At 36.9% G+C, this 25381-nt stretch overlaps 1 protein-coding gene across 19 annotated transcripts in view; it reads right to left on the minus strand.

The window, feature by feature from the left end:
- Positions 1-25381, minus strand: part of PTPRD (protein tyrosine phosphatase receptor type D) — a 928191-nt gene that overhangs the window by 857438 nt on the left and 45372 nt on the right. For all 19 annotated transcript variants that reach the window (XM_054055286.1, XM_054055289.1, XM_054055284.1 and 16 more), the window contains exon 2: positions 20774-20881. The gene's annotated coding sequence lies outside the window, so the exon portion shown is untranslated. The remainder of the gene's footprint in view (positions 1-20773; positions 20882-25381) is intronic.

Here is a 25381-nt window from a genome sequence, read left to right on the forward strand (position 1 = left end):
CTTGTATCAATTGGCAGTCCAGTCTCCACAACGGGAATTAAAACTTGTCTCAGGTAAATTGTTATCCTATAAACTACACAATCAACACAATACTGAACTATTAAAGAGGAATGGCCTGTTCTGACAGCATTTTTTACAGCATACATTCTGGGATCAATAATTTTCCTCTTTAAGCATCTTTCAGAAATAAACAGCAGACCCAAATGCAAAGTTCAGCTTCTGCTTTTACAGACTTTAATAGTTTTTGATTGCTGATGCACATACTTTGCTCATTATAAATTAAACAAGGGAGACAGTTTTCTACGTGAAGAAGCACGTCTGTCAAATGTGTGGTTAGCATAGTGTTTTTCATAAAATTCTGCTATGGATGGCTAACATGCTGATTAATGGATTATAAGGACGTGTTTGCAGTTTTGAAGCACAGGTACTCCTTCCAATTTAGCAACAACAAAATTGTGAATTTTTTTTTCCTCCTGCAAATGTTTGCACATTTATTTAGAGTTGGTATATTAATAAATGACAACTGCTACAGAAAGTAGTTTAGCATTAAATTAAATACATTTCATGATCTGCTCACTCAAAATGTATTATCTTTTAACATATCATGCATGCAAATATAATGACAGTATGTAAATCACAATTTTAAAGTCCCATGCAAAAAATGAATTGTTCTCTTACTAGTTAAAATAACCTTGAATTATTTATAAAAATTTACTCTTTGATTATATATAGTATTCTGTAAGTGATTTCACACGTTAGTCTTTTCTTTAAAGAAATGGAAGAACAAGGCTGCTTAACTACACACCAGAAATTATCAGCATTGGATAACTGGGATATGTTGGTGGAAGTTACAGAACCAGTAATGGAAAGCAAGTCTGGAAGGGACTCTTCAAGAAATTCCTTCTCCTAGGACAGTAGTATTATGTAATACATGTTTTTAAATCTTTTCGTCTTAATTTATGGAGTTTCCACAACCTGCACAATATATGCTTACTATTAAAGTTTTATTGTCTCACATATTATTATTATTGAAATCTCACATATAATCTCATTACTTCTAGCCACCAGGGACAATAAAAACCAGTTTATTCTTTTTGAAGCAGAACTGCCAGGCTTTTTGAGAGTGTTATCAGTTTCTACCCAACTCTTCTCTTAGACAACATCACTCCAGATGTTTCAATCTCTTCTCATTGATTAAGTTTTCTAGACTGTTTTCGAGTTCTAAACTTTGTTCTTGTATTTCTCTAGTCTTTCCAAATGTCTCACCTTTTTCTTAGAGGTCATTTTCCACAGATTATGCTATTATTTCATCTATCAAGACAGCTATTCTTTACTATGTGTTTCTGGAACTTTTAATTCTTAAATGTAATTTCTTAAAAGTGTATTTATGCTGAAGTACAACAGTACATATGTTTAGTCCAATGTTTGCTACGGTACTTTAATCCTACATTCAACAATACTGAAACCCCTCCAAGCATGGTTAAACAATTAAAACTTTTTTTTTTCTCTTCCGAATTGTTGGTTAGTTGTAGAAGATTATTTGGCCTATGACAACTTCACAGTGAATACCACCTGATAGCTGTTTTGTCAGTAAGCCACTCATAGCTTTTCTTGTTTTTACTTGTTTCTTACTAAATTTTTTACATTTACCGTGAAACTTTCGCTTAGACCACCATGCTGCCCAATTAAAATAATATACAAGACCATTACAAAAGCCTTAGTACAGTGATGGTACTGACATCTGCTTTTTTCTTTTTTTTCTTTCTCTGAAAGTTTTTTTAGCCTGCTCTAGAAGAAAATTAAGATGTTTTGACATGATATGCTTAGAAAAAATTCAGTTTGGCTGTTTCTCTATCTTTTTTCCTCCTACTTGTTTTTTTTAAAGTAGCATGTCTATAATTCTTCAGCTAAAAGCCTGAAATATATTCATATCTTTTTCAGTCTTGTGGAACCTCATCTGTCCCCTACATGTTCTCAAAGATAAGTGTTAATGAATGCATGAATGTGTCAGATATTTGAAAATGCCTATTTTTTCTAAGCAGTCTCTAGCTGCTGTCTTCCTTTTCTACTCGGGAGGTCTTATACACATTTATGCCATGCAGCTGTCCCAGTAGTGGACATTTAGGAGGACAAAGCTAGAGAATGATTCTGCTCTTTCTTTGATGTCAGTTACTAGCTCTGTGCTTCCAATGAAAATTAATTCATATTCACATCACTTTTTGTCTTACTACTAATGCATTTGCAGTTTATTTAATTTCTCTTAAATTATGAGTTTTAATTTAAGACTGATTAGTGTGATCTAGTTTTGATTTACCAGAGCCTACAAATGAAGAGCATGAAAACTTTGATTAACTGTATGGACATAAAATATTTAAACTATTTTAACAACAAATAGCTGCTTATTAAGAGAACATTTCAAGATTGAGGAGAAAAGGGTAGGTTGGGATGGGGTGGGTGATTCAAGGAGCACTGCATCAGGCACTGAAAATAAGCCTGCTGAGGAAGCAGAATGCTTGGAAAAAACACTTTTAGGAACTTACTGTCTCACAGCTGAAGAATACTTTCTCCTTGCTCACTGATCCTAAACTGAAAATCACCTCTCCTCACTGCTGAGAACAGTTTAGCAGCTTGCCCTGTTTTGGACTAGTTAAAAATGAAGTGTTTGGGAACACAAAGTAGGAGGCGTGCATGCCTAGTAAATTATTCTTACCTAGAAAAGCATAGATAATTCTAAGGTATAAATGATATTGCACACTTTCCAATAAATGAAGAAACATCACATGTTAATGAACGAAAATCTTAGCCAATACAACAAAACACACATACACCGACAAAACCATACATTGCCCTGAAAGACCGGTGTAACTGAAATTTCATGCCAACTACACACCTCATTACAATAAACATAAAGTAATCATCTTCCCCCCTACCTGAACAAATCACTTACATTCATAAGGAAATTCATTTTAATAATACTTGCTAACATTTTCTTTCTAGATGCTCAGGTATTTTAATACTAATTTAAATTGGAAATTTGCTTATTTTCATGCTGAGAAAAGTATTCAGAGTTATAATAATGTTTTTATTAAATAGTTGAGATAGTTTATTTTAAAACAAACAAACAAAACCCATGGTATTTTTTGGCGTCTTTTCTAAAACTACTATGCTATATCCAGTGACTAGGTAGAAAATCAAGCAATCACATTCCAGTTAAATAAAAACGTGTTAAAAGTTAAAAAATATAACAATTTATTTTTCTGTTATTATTATAAAAGAAAAATGAGAATTCTTCCTGTATAAACATTTCAAAGTCATATTCCAAGCCATATGTCAGTTTCATTTTTTTCCTGGGGTACAGACATCTTACAATGATGCAATTTCAAATACAATTTAAATGATTTTTTAAATATCCTAGATAGATGTGAGATGCATCTTTTTCTATGGATCTCTATGTTTAGCTGTGCATCAAGTCAGCCTTATTGAATTAGCACACATTGATTGTTTCAACATGGAAAACAAAGTCACTTGATGCTTTCTTTTTTTTTTTCTTTTAATGCTTTTTCTTTTTTTTTAATAATAGTGGGTGTAAATAGAAAGTTAATGATCAGTTAATGACCTGAGGCCTCAGCAGTATATCTTCAATATGGTCAACAAAGCTAATAAAACAACATGCTAATGTAAATTAATCACGATATATGTAGGCTTCAAATCAGAATGTACAAGTTGAATGGCAGCCTTCAGCACTGAGTCAGTATAAACACAGTGAGCTTTCTGTTGAAAATATGATACATTATACTGAAGTGAGACAGGCTTTATGGAATGTGAAATACACTAATAGCTCAACATTTACAAAAGTACAACATGAATGGAAAAATCTTGAACATGATTTTGTATTTATATGTTAACTGATGTGTCAGGCGTTTCTTATGAAGGGAGGAGAAAGGGTTAGCCAGTGTTTGTAAAGTCAGAACTTCTTAGAATCAAATCAGTCATTATTCAGAACTGTTAGGTACCACTATCCTTATAACTTTTTTAACAGCAAGTAACAGTAAGTCTTTTCTTCCTTCTCCTATAAATTACAAATATTTTTATTATTTTGATATTACAGGAAAAAAAAGTCCTATCAATCTACATTCTCACAATTGCACTGCTGAACTGGGCTTTAAAGTCCTAAAATATGCATGTAAGTGATTTTTAAAGAACTATTTCTTCCTCAGACACTTTAAAATTATTTGAAAACGCTGGAATTATTTTTTTTTTTTTTGGTGATACATCAGTATATAATGTAAGAAAATAACAGTTGAGTGGGAAAATGTTAAATAAAAATCCCATTAGTATGATAAATCTTAGACGTGGTCATATCTTTTAATTAAATCACACTGAAAAAGCTGATCCAAACTTAGTTAATTTTGAGGTACCACAGAAGAAGTTCCCTTGATTAAGCAGAAGATCAAAGAAAAAAACAAATCTGCACTGGCTGTTAGGTTACTTAAAAGCTGTTTTGATTAAAGAATGTTAGCTAATATTCAATTTAATAGTGTTACAGGCAGGACCCCACTGATAATAAAGCTGGGAGATATAGTTAGTGTGTTCTTTATAAGTTGTATCTACAATTGATTGATTTTATGCAGTTCTGGACACAGATTTGCACTACAGAGACTTGGGGGGAATAGTTAAACTTAATTTTCAATTTATGCATAAAAAGAAGCTTTTATTTAAAGGAAAAAAAAGGAGGGGGGGAGAAGGAAGAGCAGGAAGAATAAATAAAAGCCCAATGGGATTCAAATTATAAATAGTATCCAACAGAATATTACTAGAAAGCAGAGCTCCATTAACTTAATTTTATCCCCAAGGTTATCTGGTTGTTAACCATTTTCTTTGAAACAAAAACAAGGTACCAACTCAAGACTGAAATTCATTTAACGAGACAAAATACTTGCACTAGGCACTGACCATTAATATTTTCTATAGTCAATTATGTTCAAATCTAAGCTTGATATTTTTCTGTTTTATTCTGATTTCACTTCAAAAATATTTGAAGGGTCCTGTGAGGAAAAACTACTTTTTTTTAGAACTACTGACAGAGATGAAAAAAATAAAAAACTTTGTTATACAGTAGAAAGATAGATGTAATCCTATTTTATCCTTTCATTTCCTGGCTTGTACTGTCTGAAATAGCATCTGCACAATCTCTAGGCCAAAGGATACAAAATAAATACACTCTGAGAAGAGGTGTGGGACCTTTAAAGTCTCTTTCTTTAATTCTGTTTTACAGGTTGAATGTGACTACACATCTTTGTCACTTTAAATAAGACTTCTGATAAGAGCATGGACCTTGCAACACTTTGAAAAGTATGAGCAACAGCCACTTCTTCGAAAGTGTTTCTTGATAACCCTCTAGAAACAGAGCAGACACTGGTGAGGACCAGTTCTTCCTGATCATGAAAACACTGATCATTGGTGTATAGTGCTCATTTACTTCCTGATTTAGATCTCAAGTCTCTTGAATTAGGTGGCTGACATATACGGATGTTTGTATCATCTATGGCTTGTTTCGCAGGTGGGTTCAGTGGGAATGCGAAGAATATTACCTTGGCACATATTTGCTTCAGATTAGGTTCTAACATCATGCTGGATACCTCTTTAGTATGAGTACTTCAGATGACAGATGCTATTTAGACCAAGTGAAGTTATCATAACATGTTACTTGCGTTTATCGCCAAGACTTCTGATTATCGAGCCATCTGACTGCACAGTAGCAGTAAGAAATCTGTCCACACCTGTCTTTTAGAGTACCAGCTGGATCCAAGTATTATTGCAAAAATCCCTTGAAGGTGTGAAGACCAATTCATCCTTTCCACACTGAACAATGAAAAAAAATAACTTCAGTCAAAGTTAATATCTATCTATATCATGCAGGCCTTGTGCATATCAGCAGTACAAGGAATTTTACCATGAGTATCACCTTCTATTGCTCTGCTTAATATTCACGAAAGTCTTCCCACTAGCACATAAACTCAGCTTCTTAATATAAATGGGGGTAATGGACTCTGTTAACATTTTTTTTTTCAAAGTGGTATTTTAATATAAAGGGTAAAAGATGTAGACAGTAATTTGGAATTTCAGCAGGAATGAATGATCTTAAGGGCATTTTCTCTTAGTATCTAGTGGATTATGAGCAATAATTCTTGAAAGTTTGCTTTCTTCTAAACAAACAGGCATGAGATTCACTTATTGTTGAAGGACAATAAATAAAAGTGGGGGAGAAGCTTGATTTCTACATTAAACTAAATATCATTAAACTTTCAGTTTCTTGTAACTAATGGAAATTGAATGGCAGGCAATGAATTACAGAATTCTTAACTGAAATCACTCCTTTTAATTTCATAAGGATTGATACATTACCAAACAATAAATTAATAATAATTCCAATTGCTATCAATTTTACATAGTGTTTCAATATTACTCTTCTTATTATTTCACTTCAATTTACAAATTAATATCAACTCATTTACCAGAGTGGAAATTTCCATCTTTGGATACTATTGTGTCTTTTATAACTCCTGTAAGAACTGTACTGTGTAATGTTGATTGACATGAATATTTTTACTCTTTTTTTCACAGTATCTACTTGCCTTTTGCCTTTCCTATTTCTGTACTGACCACTGAAATATAATTGATCTTCTGCCTCAAAATTCCTGCTGTTTCATGAGCTTTGTTACAATTCAATATAATCTATTTTTCACTGATGTCGGAAAACGTAATAGGGTCACAGCAGGGAAACTTTAGCTTCATTAAAACACGATATTTTAAAAAATAAAATGATCTAGGGTAAATTGGTTTTGTCCTTGTGGTACAGTTTGAATATATCCACATTAATCTGAGTGTGTAAAGCAGCAATAAATTTAGTAGCCCTATTACATAACAAATTAGTCTTCTTATCTTTCATTTCACCATGAGAACCTCTAGTGGCAGATGGAGATGTCAATACCTCAGGTTCCAGGTGATAACTACCTTTTTTTGTCAAAAAAGATGTTAAATCTTCCTGCAAGAACCAAAAGAAAAACCAATCAGTTAAAATGTATATTTTTGTCTCGAAATCATTTTGAAGACTTCACCTGTGTCCAGCAAATGTACATTTCAGAATTATTTAAGAGAAATGAGTGAGTAAGAAATTAATTTACATGTTGACCCTCTCAGACTTTAATTTATCATGAAAACCCATAACAGAGGGTCTGTGCATAAAGATTTAAGATAGGGAATCAGTGATTGTTCTATTAATCTCTTTTAACTGATAGTAAAATCTGGCAGAACAAATTACAACTTGCAGGCAGGAAGGCTTATCAATTCATTACTACTTTCATGGTTCTCCCCTCTCTCTTTCTCTCTGCTTTCAGCTGCTGGCAAAGGATAGACTTTTGCAGTTCAATTTTTCAGTTTATTTTTGACTGCTTTTAATTAAATTTGATGGCCTGCTTCTGCACCAGTGAAGTTAGCAGAGTTGCAAAGCACTTTGCTGTTATAATGATAGTTCCCTTGATGTCTGTTCATTATTAACTGCTTTTCAAAAGTGCTTTTTTTCAGATCTCATTTTATAAATATTTAAATAACTGAATTTCTATAACACAAATATCTGGGCACTAGCGATAGGAATTCTATTGCCTATTTAATAGGTTTTACATAGTAATATGATTTTTAAATAAAGTTATACATTACAATGTTAATTGAGAAAGTATTGTCCCTAAATCATGTTACTTGTAAGTGTCAGCACAAATTGTAGCCATATTTCAAAGCAGCAGTAATCAATGAATTAGTCAGTAGTTTGTGAACTATTGCTTATATGGCTATATTTTTCACACATCTTAATTATTCAGAGCAACAGACAAATAAGTAAATACTACAAACAAACCCAAGCACTTCTGATATTTGCACTACAAGCAATATCACTTGGATTAACCTCAATGCCTTCTGAAACAAAGTTCCATTTTAAATACAAATTTACCAGGAAAAAACAAGGCAGAGCTAAGGAAAGGAAAGAGGTTTTTTTAATTAGTAATGTTTCTACTAATGTGAGAAAAGAGACTGCTTGCAGTTAATTCTGGTGAAGGACTTCAGAGTACTTAGAACAGAAGACTTCTTTTTGTTGCTTAATGGGCCAACTACTTGATCAATGTCCCGTGTGCAGGGAGTCTTAAAGGAATATAACATTGCTCTAAACATTAAAGAAGCCAATCTGCACATCCTTTCTCATGTTGACAAGTGCTTTGTTTTGCAATGAGTCACACTGACTTCAGTGAAAATTCTCTCAAAGGAGGAATGCATTTAGTCTGAATAACACAAGCAAAATGTGGCAGAGCACTACACAGTAGTGAATGAAGTTTTCTTTTTGAATACAGGAAAAAAAGGAGAAAAGTAATTTGTCATGTGGTTCTGGAAGCTAAGAAGTATTTTAAAACATTCTGTTCTAGAAAATAGTAATTTTAAATTGTAAACTGGCTATTTCTTTGGCAAAAGACATCCTTCTAATTACTTTTGTATTGCATAGGCCTGCAAGTCCCAAAGCCTATGGAAGCAAATAGAAACTATTTTTGATTCTATATAGGCTACTCTCTGTTCATATTTACACTGCCTTAAGTTTTAGGGATTGCCTGAAAATAAAAGGCATAGAAATTCTCCTACCGAACAGCTGAAAAAAAGTAGTTACTCCCTGCAAGTGCAGCATTGGAGCTGCTCGTCTGTGAATGCAACACAGCTAGTAAATATAGCCTTATAGATCTTTGTTCAGCTTAATAACCCCCACACACCTCTAATGTCCATTACTTTCTAGATTCAGGACTATGGAAGAAATTTCAAGTAAGTCAATTGTGCTCTGTTTTTTCACCTTTTTCTAAATCTTAATATCCCCTGACACATTACAGAGGCAAAATATGTGACGCCCTTAATTTATACATGTTTCATAGTTTTGTATTTTCAATAATGTTAACATAGCTGCTTCAATTTCTCTGCAGGTGGTATCCCATCTGTCACATACAAATCCTCCAGAAATGTCAAACTACTGCAGGAAATCTGTCCATCATGATCCAGCTGTCCATCACCATAGAAATTGCACCCGTTTTCTGTCCCCACTAATTTTCCCACCTTTTACAAGGACTATCTTAAACACTTAAGAAGAAAATCATAGAATCATAGAATCACTAGATTGGAAAGGACTCATCGACTCCAACCATTCCTAGCACTCCCTAAACAATGCCCCTCAGCACCTCATGCACTTGTCCCTTAAACACCTCCAGGGAATGTGACTCAACCAACCTCCCTGGGCAGCTTCTGCCAGTGCCCAATGGCACTTTCTGTGAAAGATTTTTTCCTGATGTCCAGCCTGAACTTCCCTTGGCAGAGCTTGAGGCCATTCCCTCTTGTCCTGTCCCCTGTCACTTGGGAGAAGGGGCCAGCTCGCTCTTCTCCACAACCTCCTTTCAGGTAGCTGTAGAGAGCAATAAGGTCTCCCCTCAGCCTCCTCTTCTCCAGGCTAAACCACCCCAGCTCTCCCAGCCGCTCCTCGTAACACTTGTTCTCCAGCCCCCTCACCACCTTCGTTGTTCTTCTCTGGACATACTCCAGAGCCTCAACATCCCTCTTGTAGTGAGGGGCCCAAATATAGATAAGCAAGGTAAATTCCTAACATTAGTTGCAGATGGTTAGGAGTGCTCCTAAGTTTAACCCTGTTTTTAAGAAAGAAAAGTCTTTTTTTCTATTCTCTGCTAAGAAAGCAACTTTACATTTGAAGTAACAATTGCAAATTTTCCAAAGAATCAGCAAATCTTCTTACTTATTTCATTAATTTTTTTGTGTAAACAGCTGCTGTCTTTCCAGATAACAGTACACAAACTTTCTGGTCAGAGAGGAGAGAGACATACAGTACCATCTCTTTTTCACAGTTCAATTAGACACACTTAGCATATTGAATCTAAGCTCAACATCCATAAATGGTAACTTCCAGGCCATGTGTCATTTGCAGCCTTGAGGAGCAGAAGATAGTAGCCATAGGGAACAGAGAAAACCGTAGTTTCAGTCTAAATAGCTGGTTACACAAAATGGAACCAAATTTCTGTGACTAAAGATGTAACCTATGATGATATAATCTATGATTATGTAATCATCACCCTTCAGTCTACTTTTTTTCTGGATAAATGAGTCCCCCACACTTGGAATTTGAAGAAAATATCGATATATCGGTCTAAGAACTGTACTGTGGTCCACCACAAACTGTAAGTTCAATTTGCATGAGACTTTCCAGTGATGATGGAATAGGTCAACACTGGGCTAAGCTGTCCAGAGCTTCACTGGGGAAATCTGAAACCCATGAGGTCTAGATCAAGCTTCGTACAGACTTCAGTCAGGACCATCAAAGACAGAAAAACCAGAACAGTATTTTCTGCCCTGTTGGAATCTCACTGAGCTTTTCACAAACTCTCTAAATATATTGAGACTAGAGAGGGCTCAGGTGTTATATTTACTGCTAATATGCTTTGAAGCAGTGAATGTTTAAACATATGATTTTTGCCATAGTAAGCAATGATGTGTTTGTGTGTATGCAGGCTGCTTGCCAGTCCCACTGATGCTATTTGAATGCTTATTTATTACAGAACAGTTACATATATTTACATTGCTTTAAACAAAGAAATGCAACATCAAACTACATCGGTTTGGAAGTTTATAAGCCTGATATAAGATAAAACATAGGGATCTTTCCTTTGAATAGCTGTGAACATTCCTTTACTAAAATTTTATTCAGAAAGATTTCAATCAGCAGATATACTTGTATGGATAATACACTTATTTATATATGAAAATAAGAATCAATACCAGAAAGGAAAGGAAGAAGAAACCTAGCTTTAAAAGAGTGTCGATTTTAGATGTAATTATTTACATATTTTCATTTGGGGATCAAAGAACCTGTAGAAAGGAGAGGTACACAGACAAGAATGTTTCCTCTTATTTTCTGTTCCAAAAATTCAAACCCTTTTTGATAAAAATTACATATATCTTATTCCAGCATATTTTCATGTTTAGATGGTTTCATATTAAGATGAAAATTACAGATTTTTTTTGTGACTGCTGTTACATTCAGAGTAACTAAATTAACATTTTTTTCTAATAGAACATTCGCCTCTAAATCTGGATAGAACACATTACAGAAAAGTTACAGGAGGATTTATGAAAAATATAAAGACAAATAACAGATAAACAAAGTTCTTCAGGGATAAAGGAAAGTGTCACTCCCTTCCACAGTAAGTGTGGATAAGTTGTCAAAATAAAACTTTAAAATATGCTTTACATGAGTCCATTTTGGTATTTGCATCTCATATTCTTAAGCCTCACATATAATCAAGTACTGGGAACGATAATATTAATTTGATGAATAGCTAACCTTTTATCATAGACTCATAGACTCATAGAATAGTTTGGGTTGGAAGGGACCTTAAAGATTATCCAGTTCCAACATCCCTCCCATGGGACCTCCCACTACATCAAGCTGTCCAAGGCCCCATCTAACCTTGCCATGAACACCTCCAGGGATGGGGCATCCATGACTTCCCTGGGCAACCTGTTTCAGTGCCTCACCACTCTCATGGTGAAGAGATTCTTCCTTACATCTATTCAAAATCTGCCCCTCTCCAGTTTATACCCATTGCCCCTTGTCCTATCACTACAAGCCTTTGTAAATAGTCCCTCCGCTGTTCTCTCATATGGTTCTTTTCAGGTACTGGAAGGTCGCTATAAGATCTCCTCTGAGTCTTCTCCAGACTGAAAAAGCTCAAGCCTCTCATCTTGTCCTTGTATGGGAGGTGTTCTAGTCCTCTGGTCATCTTTTTAGCCCTTCTCTGGGCCTGTTCCAACAATTCCATATCCTTCTTACATTGTGGACTCCAGAACTGGACACAGTATTCCAGATGAGGTCTCACAAGAGAGGAATAGAGGGGCAGAATCCTCTCCCTTGACCTGCTGGCCATGCTTCTTTTGATGCAGCCCAGGATACGGTTGGCCTTCTGGGCTGTGAGCGCACATTGACAGTCCGTGTCAAGCTTCTCAACCAGAACCCCTAAGCCCTTCTCTGCAGGACTGCTCTCAATCACATCACCCCCCACCCTGTACTGAAATTGGGGATTGGCCCCACCCAGGTGTCTGATGGAATTTTGTTACTAAACTCTCCTTTACATAACCCACAAGCCAGAGAACACTGGCAGCACGGAAAAGTTTCTCAGTTCCTCTACTAATGCTTTTTCAGTCTTTAGTAATTAGGACAAGCACTTACAGATCAAACACTGCTCGTAGTAGTGCAGTAAATAAGAGTTTCACTATTGCTAGTAGCAGATCACAGGTTTTGTGCTCATTTTGGAAGCTTTCAGAACTGAAGTTTGCTAGTCTATGTCTGAAACTGTCTTGACCTTTCTGAAGCTGTATTTTAAGTTTTTTAGATACGATTTTCTCTCACTACCACCTATGTCTGACTTGTTTTACTTTGAGGATTGTTTTTGATGTTTTTGTTGTTGGTTTTGGTTTTGTATTTTATTACCATATTTTCAAATAGGTAATATTAACAAGTACGTATTCAGCATAGAAATACTTATAGCTTTAACACAATCATTTACACAAGAGGTCTTTCTTGTATAGAAACAGAAGCCTTGGAAATGGGGTACATGATGGAATGTAGAGGAGCACAGGCAGTAAATGGTAAGAAAATGAGGTCCTGTCTGGTATTGGAGACCCTACAGTTATGAACAATTCACAAATGTTTAGTTAAAAATGTGCAGACCTGTACCAGACATGGGTTACCAAAAGCCTAAAGAATATATGCTCAACACATGGATAGCGCATTCTGTGGAGTCAGTTCAGATGTAATATGGACTAGCAGGGAAATGAATAAATGGCAAAGTGTAAAGAGTTTTAGGGAATGCAATAATGATGCCAAGTAAATCCTACATGGAGTAGAAAGAAACCTTCTGTCTCAACATCATACTTACTACATCAAAGGAGCCTGGATGTTGCCTGCTCACTGTACTTTCCCCCACGAACCCAAAACAACCTCATCAGTCTGGGTTCTAAAACCCAGAGGAGCAGTGAAAGAGAAGAGGGGCGGAGACTAGCAGTGTGTGCTCTGTATTTTAAACATGAATTATTATTATGGAGACCTTTCCCCTAATAATACTACGTTTTCTTAACATACTTTTTTCTTTATTTCTGTGTACTAATTAGGTCTGGACTAATAATAGTACTTTACTTAGACTGTCAATGTTTTAATTATACAAACAATAAATTACTGGCTTTACAAAGGAAGTGTATTACCTTTGCACCCTTATCAAGATTTTAACTGTATAATCATCGTCACCTTAGCACACAGGCAAAAGACTGCATTACAACATGTATCAGCATTTGGGCATCACAGTATCTTCAGTGCAGGTAACAACTCTAAGAAGTTTGGAATATTCCTCAATAATTCTCTTGTGATGCGTGTCATATGAAATGCAGACAGGTTAACCTTTCAATGATGCCAGTCAGTTTGCCAATGAAACCAAGCTGTGTGGCAGTCAACGTGCTGGAGGGAAGGGTGGCCATTCAGAGGGACCTGGACAGGCTTCAGAGGTGTGTGTGCAAACCTTATGCAGTTCAACAAGGCCAAGTGCAAGGTTCTGCACCTGGGTTGAGGTAATCCCAAACACAAATACAGACCAGGCAGAGAATGGATTGAGAGTAGCCCTGAAGAGAAGGGCTTGGAGATGGTGGTGAATAAGCAGCTCAACAAGAGTCAGAAATGTGCACCTGCAGGCCAGAAAGCCAACTGTATTTTGAGCTGCATTAGACGTGCAGCTGGCAGGTCAAAAAAGGCTCTTCTGCGCCTCCTACTCTACTCTCATGAGACCTCTCCTGGAGGTTCAATTGCAGAGTTCTTAGCAAAGGAAGAACTTGCACTGTTATAGCAAGTTCAGAGGAGAGCTATAAAGATGGTGAGAGCGATGGAGCTCCTCTCATAAGAAGACAGGCTAAGAGAGTTGGGCTTGTTTAGTGTAGAGGAGAGAAGGCTTCAGGGAGATGTTATAGCAGCCATCCAGTACTTAACAGAGGTCTGCAGGAAAGATGGAGAGGAGCTCTGTATCAGAGTACAGGGATAGGATGGAGGGTAACAGTTTTAAGATGAAAGCGAGGAGATTTAGATTAGATATTAGGAAGAACATTTTTACTGTGACGGTGATGAGACACTGGAACATGTTGAGGAACCTGATCTAGTTGAAGGTGTCTCTTCTTCGTGGCAGGGGTTTGGAAGTAGATGATCTTTAAAGCCCCTTCCAACCCTAACACTGTTAGGACTCTATGATTCCATGATCCATAGCACATGACAAAGAAACTATATTCGCATTTCAATAAATTTATTTCTGACGAGTTTTTTTCCCCTTTTTAAATAAAAAAGTTTCATGTGAAATTGAAAGTAATGATCTTGGGCTACTTGTTTTCTGTATTACAGAAAACCCTTTCTGTAGAAAAGAAAGCCCTTTACAAAGAACAACTTCATTTTCAAGTCCCTCATCTAGGCTTTAGTGAAAACATATCCTTAGCTTTCCGTATATTCATTCCATATTGGGGAAATTATTTGCTCTTTCTGTGCCTCAATTTTGCATTTACATAAAGAGAATAGTTCCACTCCACAGGACCTAGGAAAATAGAAATTGTCAGACTCCTACATGTTTCATAATGATATGGATATGCTAGAAAATATTATATTCACGTGCTACTGCTGTTTGGTCTTCTCTTAAATTACCTCATTTATTTAGTACTTCGTGTGTCTGTCACATTTACACTATAGTTAGTATTAACTATAAGCAAAGTCTAAAAGTACAGTTCTATCTTTGCAGATGTTCTAGATTCAAACACTTTAGTGAACACATGGTCCCTCTTTTCCTATGTGCAGGGGAACTGTGGGTGTGTCTCTTAAGTCTAAGATATTCACATCCATTAAAAAAACAATCATGAAGGATCATGAGATTAAGACACAAATTTTAACCTTGTAGAATTTTGCTTTTACATAGGACTGCAGGAAAGCTGTGAAAATAGTAACCTTAACCTTCAGTATATATTAAAATCATGGATAATCAGTGCTCTCTAGGGAAAGAGAAGACCTTATCCAGTGCTTCTACTAAAAGTTTGTAAAAATCTGATCCTTATGTTATCCAGACACAAAGCTTTAACCTTTCTTAGAGATGAAAGCTGAAGCCCAAGCAGAGGTTGAGATAAATAGGTTTCGTTTCTGGCTTAACACCCGATTCCTGGTGTCAAATGCCCACTTTTCTGTGGCTTGGTTCTCAAATGAAAAGCGCATAGAGAAGTGTTTCCTTCCTTGCCTTTTATTCACTAGCACTGGTACAAAGACGACCCAGAAAGAGACAACTCAGCACAAAAGCATTCTTCTGTCTATTTTAAATTGCTGTAACTTTAACAGTAATAGTTCTTGGCTTTCTATCTTTCATTTTACTGAGTTTTATTTGCTGTCATTGATATTGCAAGTGTTGCACTAAATCAATTAATATATGCAGATTTTATTTTTAATCTAAAATAAACTTTTGCTTTAACTCTTGCACATTTCCCTGGAAAACCTTGTGAGGTATGTGACTTAACTTCCTTCTCCATCTGAGTTTTTTTGTATTGCCAAAGATATAAATGGTTTCCAAGTCTTAAACAATTCAGTCAGCCTGCTGTATTTGTTTTTGCAATTCTTTTCACCACGTGCCAGGGAAGTACTTGGGAGCTATTGGAAATGTAAGTGTTGAATATGCACCACTTAGCCGCAGTTTGTAACTATATACAGCATGTCTACATTCTTGTCTAAATTTCTGATAATTCCATTTGCTTTTCATACTTCTCCTCAAGAAGGTTATCCTGACATCCAGACTAAAAAGAGGTCCATATGTTACAGTAAGGAGGCATCTCTAAATAATTATTAACTCTATTCTTCTTTCAATAAATGAATTCCATAAGTCTAGTTTGGGCTGAATATCTGAAAAGCAGAAGGAACAGAGACTGGCCAACAGATTCTCATGGATGTGCACTTCTTAGATAAAGGTCAAACCTCTCAATATATGTTCTTCTGGTGTTTTATTTAGTGTTTGCAGTCATGGAACCTGAGAATTACTTAATCTATAGAGAAGAACTCTGATGTCATCTAGTCCAGCCGATCTGTACAAAGCACATCTGATAAAAACATAATGGACTGGACAGTGATGATTTGAATATTTTCAAGAATGTAGATTCCATGGTCTTTCTGGACAAGCTGCCTACCGCTACAGTAATCTTTTTTTCATTATTTCTAATCAAAATTTTCCATGTTCCAGCTTGTGTTAGTTGCCTCTTGTCCTTCCACTCTGCATCTTTGGTAAGAGTCTGGCTCTGCCTCCTATATGTCCTAAAATCAAAAAGCTATACGTATCAATAACACCTCTCCTTTCCTCCCCAAACTGTCCTTTCCTGAGGCTCAGCAAGCCCAGCCTGCACTTGGAGGCCTTGTCCTCCACCCCAAGACCACATTGATCAGGATTATGTCAATTACATTGATATCTGTCACAACTGGGGTGCCCAAAGCTGTGTACAGCATGCTAGATGACATCTCACAGGTACTGAAGAGCAGTGCAGGATCACTTCCCCAGACCTGGTGGCTGAATCTTTGCTAATTTAGTCCAGGATCAGGGAGTGCTGTTCATGGGTATAATGTTGCCTTTGGGCCAGTGTAATGTCTCCCAGAGCTCCCAGGGCCATTACTGCAGAGCTGCTCTCCAGCCTCAGTCTCTACTGGTACCTCCTATATGCGGGACTTGAGTTCACCTTCATGGGGTTCCTGTCAGACAATTCATCTGAGCAGAAACCCTATCCCTAGCAGATTGACTGCTCCATGAACATCTTGTGTCATCTGCAAGCATGGTGAGAACAAAATCTGTACCGTTATTCACGTTAGTGTAGAACATTAAATAGTATTGTTAACAGTATTGTTCCCTGAAAAACACTACTTCTTTCTGATCTCCATCTGAGCTTTGTATTACGGATCACAGCACAGCAAGCACAGCAAGTCTAGGCTGTTTTAAATACACATTGTTGTCTGCTTGTCTAGTTCATGTATTACCGACCTAGCGACAACGATACTATGAAAGCTGTGTCAGAGGACTTTCTGAAGTCAGAGTGATCAAGTACACACGTTGTTGCCTACGTACAGTCTTCTTATCAAGGATATCACATTGGATAGGAATGGTTTGGATAGATCTTGATTTTCCTGAACTTTTTAAACATTGTGTTTAAAATGTAAAGCAACCTTTGTGGTACAGTTTACATAGCAGCTGTTAAAAAGATAAGATGCTACTTACCTGCTTTACATCATTATTGTGATTTTTCTAAATTTATAATTTCACTTTGAAATAAGAAACAAGTAAAATAAAACTAGTGTAAGTGATCATATCCTCAAAGGGATATGCACACCATTCACATTCCAAATCAAAATGTTGAGGTCTTTTTTTCCCATCATAGTGTTTACAGACTCTGATAATTTCATGCTTTGTTTTTCCACTTCAGAAATGTTGGTCATTTGATACGCCACATAAATACATTTCCTGGATAAGAAGTAATTCCCAGTGTTTTTAAGTGCCATACAAGTGTCAATAAACTAAACATTGTGATCACAGTCACCAACTGACAGAAGATTGTTCCTTCTTCAAACATGACTGGAGTATTTCTTCAGCTTAACATGTTCTACAAAACATAATAGAGTGCTCAGCACTGTTAAGCAGAAGCTTGAAATTGCGTGTAGGCCAGTAGTTTAGACAGCATCTTTGATCTTGAGATGAGTTTGTGAGCCTCAGAATTTTCACATGTTGTAAATAGAATGGATGAAACAACTGGTAAAATTTAGTGTTATGGTACAGAAGTACTGCTGATAATTTAACCTTGCATGTCATTGAAGAAATAGGAAATCTCCAATATATCCTCACATTGCTTCTGCTTAATATCCAAGTATCTGTGAAGCAGAAATATTTTTCTGCTTGAGAATTAGAACAACTCTTTCTCTTTCTTTGTCCAGTCTCATAATATCGAAATACAAGTTAAACAGCTGTAGAAGGTATTCTGCTTTAAGAAGACAATAAGATCATGCATTTAAAAGACATATTGTTCCACAAATTATTGTCAGTAGCAAAAGCTTCCAGGTTTAGTAGGGTTGCCTTGTGAAGATCTAAAGGTTGCTAATTTGTGCCAGAAAACAGACAAAAATTAATTGCCTTTACTAGCAACTGCAAAAGGTTAGCAAACCCCAGTTAGCTGGAAACTGTAAAATTTATGTATATTAAACAGGGCTACCAGTTTCCAGGACAGGCAATAGTCACAGCCATCCTATTTGGACTCAGTAAGGTTAACGAGGTATTTGCTTTCAAGCCTAAGATCTCCTGTCTGAGATTTCCACTCTCTAGGTATGTATCCCATCTATTACTGGATGTTGGCAAACCTACATATAGATATATTAAAATAAAAACTGGGAAGATCATTGCTAACACTTAGGAGCTATACTAGACTTGATGCAGAAATCAAGGCAGCTCTGCTGCATACCATGTATGAATACGATCTTTTGGTATGGGATAGCACTCACTATCATCTGTTTTAGTGCATCTCAAGAAACCTGATGACTTTTTATCCCTTTTTCAGCTGTTTCTTTCTGCTATAGGTTGCTTATCTTGAAAGACCTTCCTTAAACATAAGGAGTGGTGGCAAATGGAGCTTTTAAAAGAGATCTTGCCATAAAAAGAAGCACTACTGTAACAGATAACTCAAAGACATTTTCCCTTTCTAATTTCTCCTAGGATACCACATAAAGTCATTAAGAATTACGATTTGATAAGGCTCAAAGCATGTTCTCTTTATTCTACCCAAACTTTACAGTTACTCATAATTTCCCTAAAATGCCACAGTATGTTTAAGGCAGATGGGATCCTACTTATTATTTGCTTCCTCTCACCAGCAATTGGATAATAACAAAGAACTGCCTTTCGCAAAGTCTGGTTTTGGTTTGTTTTTTTTTAATTTAAAGCATCACTTGTCTTCATCTTTAGCAGGAAGAACTAATAAAAGCCCTTTGTGCTGCAGTCTTTTTCACTTTCAAAGAATAATAGACATTTGGAGAAAATAAGCCGCCTATAAATAATAGAGGGGTTTCCTAAATGCAGCTGTCAGTCACCAAATAGCTGAAGGAATGCTCTCAGTCTTCCAGAAAATTTAAAGTCACACATCAAACACTCATACAGAGCAAAATTGCTAGCTGAAAGTTTTAAAGGAAAAGTAACTGCTCACATAAACATTATTTTCAGTTTGAATGAAGAATATCTCACCTTGTTTCTTTTTCCTCTATGCCTTATATAAAAAGAACTCTTAAAGAATATTAACACATTTTATTTAATAAATCTGAGAACCTGAGAAGATTTAGGTTTATGTAGCACATAGTGTATGTGAATCATAACCCAACTTGATTTGGCCAGCAGTGGACAAATAAGACAAAGCATCCATGCAACTTTATCAGCATTTGTAATAATCAGTACAGCAACTGGTGATCCAAGATTAACACAGCCACTGAGAGGAATCTGGCTCCTTTATTAGACTGTGTCTATGCAAATAGCTCTAAAAATAAACATTCTGAGCAATTTCCAAACCTTCAAGTACTGTAATAACATGAGCTAGGAGCTTATCTTGAAGAGACACTAGCATGTTCTCAGAGATTAATTTTTTTTTTCAATATTGTATCTTGCCTGTTTCTCTGATACCTGAACATCTTTTATTGATAATCCACAGTCACCACAGCTCTTTTTCTATTTCTTCCTTTTCCCTGACTAGTATCCTTCAGGTTTCTTAACAGTTGTTCAAAAAGGAAAACAGAATTTCACTTATACTGTGAATAAAAAAGCAAAGGATCCGACAAACTAAAAAAATATCTTGCTCTTATCTTCTCCATGAGCTCCTACTAATTATAGAAAAGTAACATTTTTTGACATTTACAGGGAAAGAATACTAGGAAAATAAATTATCCTAAGTTGAACTGGGTTGCTGAAGGTTGTGAATAATAAAAAACTAAGACTACAAGGATGACAGGTGTGCTTTAACACAGCCGATTCCTTCCACGTACTTACATTAAGAAGTTCTCTGCAAATTTTCTTTTAAGTGTGTTTATAATTTCTTTACTATATAGTTTTAGCACTGCTGCCACCTGTGCTCCTATAAACTGTGGGAACGCAAGGTTTATGACTCTGTCTTTCATCCATGATTGTCTCCCATTTTTACTTCCACAAGAAATGCAACACAAAGGAAGGTCTATTTAATTATAACCAAGGTAATGTTCCTTAAATGTTTTTTCACCACTTTGTCTTCTTGATCATTGAGCATATGCATATATGTTCATGTTTTATATTTAGTTTTTATAATAATTTGGCATTTCGTTCAGTGAGTGTTTTCAGTTGTCTAGAAAGGAAGACAAATATAAGACTCTGATATCATTAAGTTTGCAAAACAACACTACAAAGAGATAAAGTTACACACCAATCTAAAAATGTGCTTAAACGGGAAATTGAATTCTACAACATGGGAAACCAAAGTGCTCTATAATGTCTTATAAACTGCATTTTTAACTTATGTTTGTTGCTAGAAATCAGCAGGCTTTACAAAATTAATCTGAAATGAACCTCCAAATGTTTAAGACTTCACTTACATGGAGTTGAGGTTGATCAGCTCTTCCACAACTGGTGCCAACATTCTGTCAGTAAAATTCTTAACCAGGTAGTAAAGGGTCAGGAAAGTTCTTGCTTTTTCCTCCCACCTGGAACAAAATATTGTGTCAGTTACTTTTTTTTCACTGTCTTCTAAGTGCAAGAAGACATTTAATACATTATCTTTGCCTGTCACATTAACGTGTCATCGGAACACTCATATGAAGATGGAACCATAAACTATTCCTCTCTGAAATTCTACTTGCATGTGTGATAAAATAGATGTATAAATAAGTATTCATAATAATACATTATTTTGCTATAAAAAGAAGTGAAGTGGAAGATTCAGAAAAACATAGTCCAATTAGTTTCACTTTAGTTCCTGGGAAAAATTATAGAACCCATCCTTGTGAAAGATATTTGCAGGTACAAGGAGGACAAGAATGTAAGTGTGGCAGCTGGCAAGTATGCAGCAGCATGATGACCACCCAACAAAAAGCAGTGTCCTCTGCTTCTTCCGATCTTCTAGCACCTGGTAGAATCAATACAGCCACACAGACAGAGCTCCTGTTCAAGAGTGTGACCACACAATTTTCTGCCTGTGGTATGTGCAAAGGAGTGTTCCTGGGGGTGCTGAGTGACTGCAAGCAAGTTTGTGCGAGATGTGACTAGACAGGTGAACTGCTCTTCTTGGTGGCTGAATTACAGGAGAAGATGGGCAGATGGAGGAGTATTTGAGAGTCTAAAAAGGAAATTGACCTCTCTGTCATCTCTAATGCATGCAAGCATTGCTACTACTGAGGCAGGTCCAAGATATGTTTTGTGCCAGGAAGAAGGCAGTGTTAAAAGGGATGGGGAGAGGTGGAAGAAAGTTACAGCATGGGGCTGTAAGAGAAATCCCTTCTTACCCTCTAAGATACTTTTACTGAACAGCATGAAGCACTAAATGAGATAGAGGAACTAATGCAAGCACACTTGCCAAGGCAACAGAGAACAGCCCCTCGCAACAAAGCCTTCATTAAGACTAAAGCTGAGAAGAATCAACAGCAAGTTATTGCCATCAGTGATTCCCTCCTATGCAGAATGGAAGCATCCTTTTGTAGACTGGACCTTCTTTTCAAGGAAGTTTGCTGCCTTCATGGGCCAGAATTAGAAATGTGACCAAAAGACTGAAAAGCTTAGCACAATTGTCAAACTACTACTCATTCCTGCTCTTTCAAGTGGGTACTAACGATGACACAATTGAGATAGATCAAAAAGGTTTAAGAACCTTGGGAAGAATGCTAAAAAATTCAGGAGCAGAGGTAGTGTTTTCCTCAATTCTCCCAGTAATAGGAGAGACTTTGGAAGAAACAGGCAAGCCCAAGATACCAATACCTGCCTCCAGGCCTAGCACTTTGAACTTTTAAACCATGGAAGAGCAAAGTATGCTGAGGCCTGATGCGATCCACCTGTTCCAATGTGGGAAGCACATCTTTGAGTGTAAGCTGGTGGGATTGATTGAGAAAGCTTTAAACTGGAATTGATGGGGGAAGAGATACAACAGGATTGCAGCGGGTAAGCTAGTCAGAGAATCATAGAATGTCCTGAGTTGAAAAGGACCCACAATGATCATTAAGTCCAACTCCTGTACTTACATAGGACAATCATGTGTCTGAGGGTGTTGTTCAAATGCTTCTTGAATATTGTCAGGCTTGGAGGCATGATTACTTCCCTAAGGAACCTGTTCCAGTGCTCCACCATCCTCTCAGTAAAGAATCTTCTAACCTAACCCTCCACTGGCATGCCTTCCTGACATTACCTGAGGTTCTATTATTGATCACCAAAGAGTAGAAATCAGTGCCTGCTCCTCCTCCTCCCCTTGTGAGGAATCTATAGACCATGATGAGGTCTCCCTTCAGTCTCCTCTTCTCCAGGCTGAACAGGCCACATGACTTTAGCCGCTCCTCATATCGGTTCCCCTCTAAACCCTTCACCAACTTCATAACCCTCCTCTGAGCACTGTCCAACATCTTTATACCCTTTTTTTTCTGCGGCACCCAAAACTGCACACAGTACTTAAGATGTGGCTGCGCTTGTGTGGAGTAGAGAGAGACAATCACCTCCTTCAATTGGCTAGCAATGTAATACTTGGTGCACCCCAAGACACAGCTGGCCTTCTTGGCTGCCAAGGCACACTGTTGGCTCATGTTCAACTTGCCATTGACCAGAACGGCCAGATCCCTTTCTGCAGGGCTGCCCTCCAGCTTTGTGGACACCAGGGGCTCAGGATTGTATCTGAAATGCTTATACATCAACACATGCAGTATAAGAAACAAACAGGATTAACTGGAAGCACTGATTAGTTCCCACAGCTATAATATAAATTATACTCATGATACTTGGAGGAATGAGTTCCATAACTGGGGTACTGGGATGGAGGGCTACAGGTGTTCAGGCAGGGCAGGTGAAGTGGAGGTGTCATGCTATACAAAAGGTGGAGGTTTGTTTGTACAAAACTTACATTTAGTGATAATGTGGCTGAGAGCCTCTGACTGTAGATTTGTGGGATGGATCATTAGGCCTAGTGCTTATGGGAGATTTCAACCTCCCAGACATGAACTGGCAGTACCATACTACTGTGATGTGCAAGCCTTATAAATTCTTGAAATTTGTAGGAGATAATTTTTTTGTTATAAGTACTCAGTGAGCCAACTAGGAAAGATGTCCTCCTAGACTTAGTATTTCTAAATAGAGGACTCATGAGATGAGGTGGTACATAGCTGTCTTGGCCACAAGGGACTTGAGGGCTTAGGAGTCCATGAGTGCTGATCAGTATTTAAGAAATACCTTTCAGAGGCACAGAAGCAGGCAATTCCACTATGTTGAAAATCAAGGAAGCAGCAAAAGACCATCTTGGCTGAACAGGGAACTCCTCATGGACCACAAGAAGAAAAAAGAAATTGTATGATCTCTGGAAGCAAGGTCAAGCTTCTCAGGAATATTACAGAACTGTTGTTCGTCTATGCAGGGAGAAGACACAAAAGGCTAAATTAGAGTTGAAACTAGCCAGTATTGTGTCAGATAACTAGAAGGCCTTTTTTAAAAATACGTTAATAGCAAGAATAGATCTAAAGAAACCATTGGAGCAATACTTCCTGAAGACAGTTATCTGACCAATAGTGATGAAGAAAAAGCAGAGGCATTTAGTGCTGGTCTTGTGTCTGTCTTTAATAACACTGACAGACTTTGTGCTGTCCAACCCCCTGAGTCAGAGAACCACAAGTGTGGGAATGATGACTTTCCATTTGTGGACACTGAAATTGTGAGGAGCCAGCTGTATCAGCTGAATGTTTGCAGGACTATGCAGCCTGATGGGATTCATCCCAGAGTACTGAAGGAGCCAGTGGATGTCACGGCAGGACCCTTCTCATTCACCCACCAGAGGTCTCGGGAGTCTAGGGTGGTCCCTGCTTGCTTGAATCTGGTCAGTGTTGTTCCAATCTGCAAAAAAGTGCTCATGGGAAGACTCAGGGGACTACAGACCTGTTAGCCTAACCTCAGTTTCTGGAAAAAAATATGAGAAGATAATACGAGGTACTGTTGAAAAGCACTAAAAGGATAATGCAGTGATCAGGCACAGTCAACAGAGGTTCACCAAGGGGAAGCCCTTTTTAACTAGTTTGATACCCTTCTATAACAAGGTCACCCACCTGGTGGATGAAGGGAAAGTGGTGGATGCTGTTATTCTGGATGTTTTTAAGGCTTTTGTATTGTCCCCCACAGCATTGTTCTGGATAATCTGTCCAACTGTGGGGTGGGTAGGTTCACCGTCTGGTGGGTGGAGAACTATCTAAAGGGCAGGGCTGAAAGGATGGTAGTGAATGGGGCTATATCTGGCCAGCAATGAGTTGCCAGCAGTGTCCCTTAAGGGTTTAATTCTAGGGCCAGTTCTGTTCAATATATTTATCAACTATGAGGATGCAGGACTTGAATATACCATTGGCAAATTTACTGCTGATACTAAACTGTGAAGTGCTGTGAACTCTCTTGGGGGACAAGAGATCTTGCAGAGGAGGATCTAGATAGATTTAAGAATTGACTAATGATTTATGTGATGAAATTTAACAATTCCAAATGGCAGATTCTGCATCTGGGACAGAGTAACACCAGGGGCAAGTCTTAATTTTATCAAAAATCACAATAAAAGTTAATATTACTGACAAACTACAAAACTATGCACTTTGTAAATATCTGTTCCAACTATACATACTGAGTTTCACAGCTTCCATATCACTGTATATCAGAAAGGATAGAGACATGGCTGAAGATAAGCATATGTGGAAAACCAGAATGGAAAAATATTATGATTCACTATATTCATGACATTAACATATTGTAATTTTATTATGTCTTCTTGACCACATAATATCTGTTGTTCAAACTAAAACAACACAAAACAAATATGAAGAGAAATCATCATGATATTATAGCTGTCAGCTGTATTACACCATTATTAGTGATTTTCTAGAGAGGGAATAATTTTTCATAAATTCACTGCCTTAAAACAACTTCATGATGAGCTTGTATGCTACACTAGCTCTATGGACAGGACAGCAATATTCAGAAAA

The sequence above is a fragment of the Cuculus canorus genome, chromosome Z (assembly GCF_017976375.1).
Source record: "Cuculus canorus isolate bCucCan1 chromosome Z, bCucCan1.pri, whole genome shotgun sequence".
NCBI classification, from domain to species: Eukaryota; Metazoa; Chordata; class Aves; order Cuculiformes; family Cuculidae; genus Cuculus; species Cuculus canorus.